This window comes from Alligator sinensis, unplaced genomic scaffold (assembly GCF_000455745.1).
Source record: "Alligator sinensis unplaced genomic scaffold, ASM45574v1 scaffold301_2, whole genome shotgun sequence".
NCBI lineage: Eukaryota > Metazoa > Chordata > Crocodylia > Alligatoridae > Alligator > Alligator sinensis.
The window spans coordinates 720,586-726,487 of record NW_005841874.1 but is presented as its reverse complement, the minus strand read 5'-3'; the positions used below and the strand labels follow the sequence as shown (position 1 = coordinate 726,487).

The 5,902-nt window shown below is 52.5% G+C and overlaps 1 protein-coding gene across 1 annotated transcript in view; it reads right to left on the bottom strand.

Moving 5' to 3' along the window:
• The window catches only part of VWA5B2 (von Willebrand factor A domain containing 5B2), a 33,613-nt gene extending 27,903 nt beyond the window's left edge, over positions 1–5,710 (bottom strand). The window contains exon 1 of the mRNA XM_025195898.1: positions 5,557–5,710. The gene's annotated coding sequence lies outside the window, so the exon portion shown is untranslated. The remainder of the gene's footprint in view (positions 1–5,556) is intronic.
• Positions 5,711–5,902: the final 192 nt, after the last annotated feature.

Below are 5,902 nucleotides of genomic sequence, written 5' to 3'. Positions count from 1 at the left end.
GTTTCCCCTCCACTGGAGTAATCCTTTGGTGACCACTCAGACTGGTTTTCCACCAGGTCTGTAGCCCTTCCGTGGTGCAAAACAGGGTAGGATGGGAACAAGGATCTGGGCCCTTATCTCTAGCAAAAGGAGGTTCTTTTCACACACGTAAATAATTAAAGTGTGGAACTTGGTGCCACCAGATATGCTGCCAGCTTAGCTGGATTCAAAAAGAGATTGGATACATCCTTGGAGGACAGGGGCATCAGGAGCTACTGAGCACAGGAGGCAGGGACACAGCCTCTGAATCAGAACTTCCTAGACCCTAAATGCTGGAGGCTGCAAGAAGGAGAGAAACGGGGGAAAACCCCTGGTCAGACCCAGTTCGCTCTCCCTTTCAGCATCCGCTCTCTGCCCCTGTGCGATGCAGGAGCCTGGGCCAGATGGACCTCTGGTCTGACCTAGTCAACGGCAATTCTTATGTTGTTAGGGCCTAAGTGCATGGCTTGTATTTCAACTCCATCCCACATCTATTACTCTAGCCCTTGCTGCACGAAATCCCAATCCCCACCTGTATGGACCCTGCCTTCCAATACGGAGTCAGCAGTGGACATCATTACCCCACTCCAGCTCTTATCTTGGCCCTGCCCAGAGACGGGGGGTTCGCTTTTCCTCACCAGACCCTAGGGTCCCTCCCAGCCCTGATCTTCAGCAAAGGGGAAAGCAAGGAACCAAACCAACTAATTGAGGCTGGGCAAGGCCATTAAAGACACATTTCACCTCGGAGCCACTTAACGTGTGCCCAAGACACCATGCTTAACGCACAACCAACGAGCCCGGTGTTTGCCCGCCTCCGATTGGCCACAACGCCATTTAGTTGTTTACCAGGGACCTACGAGAAAAGCCATTCCAGCTGCTTTTTTATCAATACCCTTTACATTTATTCTACCAAAGTAAACAAGCCCCATCTGGCCCTCTCATGTTTTATGTAGGCTGCTCTAAGCCAGTTGGTAATGAATAAAAACAGACCCACAGGTCCTCGCCCTGCTCTCGTCTTCCTCCTCCACCCCATCCAGAAGCATGTCCTGCGACTAACTGTTCATCCTGGGCATCTCCAACCAGAGAGGTCGGGTCCTCTCACCTCTGCAAGGTGCCAGCCACCCCCTGGCTTTCTGGGTTTCCTATCAGACATCGCCGGGGGAAGCCCCGCTTGCTTGTTCGGTCTCCAACGGCCTTCCACTTGTCACTTCTCACCTGTTACCTGAGGGAGCAGCTGTCGGCTGTTCACGTCTATTTTAGCTGGCAAGAGCAGCGGTCTTAATGTAATGAACTGGTATTGAGATAGATCAGCTGACTCGGAGTCAGGGGAGGAAGCTGTGTGCAGGGAAATGAGAAGCCAGGGAGAGCAGAACCAGCTTTCTTTCCACAGGGCTGAACTCGGGCCTATTACAAGAAGACACAAATCCCCAGAAAACAACCAGGTTGCAGCCATTTGAACCACATTTTTGCCCCAGAGCATCTGATTGCTCAGAAAATAACCACATTTCATTAATGCGTTGTCCTTTAAAGTTTCTTATACCCAGAGATCTCAGGACTTTAAAACATTTACTAAGACTCAAACATGGAAGAGTTTTTTGTTTGTTTGTTTTTTACTAATTAGATCTTTGCCAAACATTAGCTTCTTCCACTGAAATGCAGCCATATAGATATAGATATATATATCTATTTCTATCTATCTATCTCTATATAGATATACGTTACTGCCTCTATTTTTCAAGTTTTAAGTTTTGCACATGCCGTTTTTTCACATCATAAGCCACCCACTTGTGCATGCTTACTTACTCTGAACGGCCCGCATGGACCCAGGCGAACCCAGTGGAAATGTCCATTGTAAAACCAGTAACATTGTGGTGGGTTCGTACAAGAAAGCAGAACAGGAAATCAATGTAAGGTAGAAAGATCTGGGGAATATTGTCCGTGACGGTACATGTGGACTAAGGAAAGGGCTGCTGCCTCACTGATGGCTCACATCACCAGGGCTGGCCCGTTATATAGATAAATTGGACAGATGCCCAGAGCAGCAGAATTGGAGGGTCGACATTTCTGGAGCTGATTAGAGATCAGTGGCTTCTGACTGGCCAGCTACATGAACGAGGGGGAAGGGTGGCAATATTCATTTTGCTGAGGGTGGTAAGATACCTAGGGCTGCCCCCAGGTATTAGAGAAATCAGGGTTTTCCATCCCTGTTTCACCGTAACTGCAACGCTGAGCTCCTTTTCTTTTCGTGCAAAATGCGGTAGGGGTCATACAGGAACTACGCTGTGAATGTTTAGGTTGGAAAGCAAAGCACTCCTCCCGGGTCTCCACCAAACCTTCACCAAGGCATTAGGAGACCAACCCTAGGGTCACGCGGAAAGACTAAACCCAAGGCATCCTGACCAGGCACAAATAGCCAAGACCTTAGTTTGACTTCTCAACTGAAAGACGGCACCTCCAGCAATGCTACGCCCCTGTTAATAACTTGATTGGTATGAAAGAAACCAGCCCAGATCGTTCCCTGCCAAGTGCACTCTGCTATTAGTTCCTCTCCCTGGACGGGTAAAAGCTCTGCAGACCTGCCAAGCAGGGGCCATGCCTGGCTGAGAATATGTGCAATGGGCTGCACGTGGAGAGTGATTCCCTCCGGGGCTCAGGGGAGGAGACCTGCTGCATCTGGTGCACATGCTAGGAATCTCCTCGTTCCTAATGCAGTCTGCTTCTGCAAAGCCCAAGTTTGGGTGGCTGCGCCGGGCAAAGAGTGATCGCAGTTGTCTTGTCTCTGGCTGTCCCTCCATCTAACCCCCTCTCCCCTGTCAGGTTCTTAAAACCTACCCGGAAACAAAGGTGGACTTAGGGTCATAGAAGCATAGGAAATGCGGGTTGGAAGGGACGGCAGGAGGTCACATCTAGCCCAACCCCCTGCTCAAAGCAGGACCAGCCCCAACTACATCATCCCAGCCAGGGCTTTGTCTAGCAAGGTCTTGAAAACCTCCAAGGATGGAGCTTCCACCACCTCTCTGGGTAACCTGTCCCAGTGCTTCACCACCCTCCTTGTGAGAAAGTTTTTCCTAATATCCAACCTCAGCTTCCCTTGTTGCAACTTGAGCCCATTGCTCCTTGTCCTGTATCTGCCCCCACTGAGACCAGTCCAGCTCCATCCTCTCTGGATCTACTCTTCAGGGAGCTGAAGGCTCCTACTAAATCCCACCTCAATCTTCTCTTCTCCAGACTAAATAAGCCCAGTTCTCTCCGCCTCTTATAAAAGTCCTGTCCCCCAGCCCCCGAACCATTTTCATTGCCCTCTGCTGGACTCTCTCCGATTTGTCCTTGGAGACTTGCCTTGTCTTGCCACATTGAAAACCAGTCCTCTCCCCCAAGGAATACAGACCCAGTCTTCAAACCCTGGGGCCATGGCTGAGTACAAGGCAACTCTTGGGAGGGTCAAATGCAGCCTCCATATTTTTAGTCCTTGAAGCTTGACACTAAGAGTAGGAAAAGGAGAAGGTCAGTCGGTGGTGAGGGGGAGGAGGGGATTCAGGTACGCGTGGGTGAGCACACAAAGCAGCCAGGTGTCCACACTTGCACACAGTGGGTATAGATGGGTCACCTTGCTGGGGGCTGAAACAGGGAGGGGGTGCCGGACACAGCGAGGCAGCGGAGGGAGAGCGACTGTGCAACGAGGGCACTGGGCCAAGCAGGGTGTGGTAGGACCCTGTGTAGACTGCACTGAGACTGCGCACACGTGATCTCAAAGAAGTGGCTGCCCGCTCATACGTGCCACTGCCCTCCAGCCCTCCCTGCTGCCTTCCCGCATGCATTTGCTGCCACTTCCCAGCTGGCGAAGGAAAGTTGCCACTAGACAAAAAATAAGGGACGGAGCCCTGCGTCCACCAACACGGAAACACTCGCGCACGCTCCCAGACGTACGCGTCAGACGTGAAGAATGGGCCCTCCAGCCGTGGGAGTGCCAGCCTGCTCCCGACCCACTGTTCAGGCAGGGAGGGAAATGTGTCACGTTCACCAAGTGCCAGGCACAGCCCAAGGAAGTGCCTTGGAGTGTCTCGGGTGCAGCACTCCTTTGTGACAAACCAGCTGAGACTTACAGGAGCTGGACATAGGGAAGCAACTCACCTGAGCACCTCATTAAAGCCAGGAAACCAGCTCTAAATCTCTCTGAGCCCACTGCACACCAGATCAAGTAAACCCCTTTACAACCAGAACCCAGGGCCAGGACTTTGTTCCAGTCGTACCATTAGACCTGTTCATTCTCAGGCCACTAACCCATAAACCAAGTAATTTCAAGCAAAAATGGCCCAGGACTCTGCCTCCTCCGCCCCCCCTGCTGCTTCCCAGCACAGACTGAGTGGAAGCAGCACTGCAGAAAAGGGTCCCACGCTCCTCTGAGGTTGGGACTGTAACAATACAGACTCGGGAACATTTGCTAATGTACCATGACGTACCGAGCAATAAATATTTAAAGCCACGCTCCTCAAATCTATAAGCACAGGACAGCCTGTGATGCAGCAGCCTTGGCTGGACAGTTATTTTATTGTCTTGATTTGCCTCCTTGCTCATTCACTGCATTTAGACCCAGTCTGCAATAGGTCTCCCAGTCAGCAAAGATGAACACCGCCCCCCCCTCCGCCACTACCCCCTCTACCAAGGAGCAGGAGTTGTTGCCTGGTCAGGGAGTGCCGACTGCAACTCACCCCAATGGTGCCAGGGTCCCACATCTGCCCCTCCACCATCAGACCTTAATGCAATTCATAACCCCTCTCCATTTCCTGCCCTGCAAAGTTGCACGGCAGGACCAGGCGGGAAGCACTTACCTGGAGGATGACACGGAGTCTGCAGTCTTGACTCGCCCAGCTCCAGACAAATTAGACACGCACCGGGGGTAGGAACGGAAGTGGCCCCTTCCTGGATGGTGCCACCCCACCAGGAGCTTGCTTTTTCCTGCCCCTCGGGCTCTGGCTTGTCCTCTTAGGAGAGGATGATGGGCTCCCTCCCCTGCCTGCTCTCTGCTGCAGACGCCCTCGCTGGCACTGGCGTGCTCAGTACCGGAGCTACATCTCTGCTCGGTGCCAGAAGTAAGGCTGCTGAGCTGTTCCAAGCCCAGCCTCATTAAAGGGCCACACGCACTGGTCTGGCAGCACCTGGGAGAGGATGGGGCCAGCTCTCTATGCACCCTCTTGCTTCCCAGGGGGAGGGGGAGCCCTGTCAGGTGTTTGAATAACAGACAGAAAAGCCTCCGAGAGCGCCAAGCTAGCCTGAGCCCTCTGCTCCCCGCTTCCAGGCCCTGCTCAGAAGCCCATCAGACTGAGTTGAAATGCCAGCACAATGCCCGTGATATGCCCAACCCTTGCTCTTCCCAGCCTCGTGCATTCGTGCACCCCTTTCCATTGCCTTCGATCCCAGTACAACGTCACAAGCTGCTAACCCAAATCAAATCCCTCCCAACTAGCCAGTCTCTTTATTATATCAGCCCCAAATGTCACAGGTGATAATCCAGCCCGGCTCTCCCAACAAAATACTTACCAGAAAGGGGTCCAGCTCACCGTGAGATTCTCGGGGCGACGAGACTCCATCAGTGCTAGGAAAAAGGAGTGTGGGAGACAGTCCCCCGCTCAACCCCAAACTCCAAATCCAAAAGCTGCCTGGAAGACTTCAGGTCCTGGCGAGTCTCTGCACCTTGTGCTTTCATTGCTGTGACACTACCATCCAGAGGAGAGCAGAAAACACAGCTGATCTCAGAGGACATCCCAGTCGCAGGGGATGCCGGGCCAGCAGGGAAGAGGAGGACAAGAGTCCAACACAGAAGAGTGCCAAGAAGCTAGAAAAGGCCTCCTGGAAGGGAAGAGGAAACACAGGAGATATGAGGGAG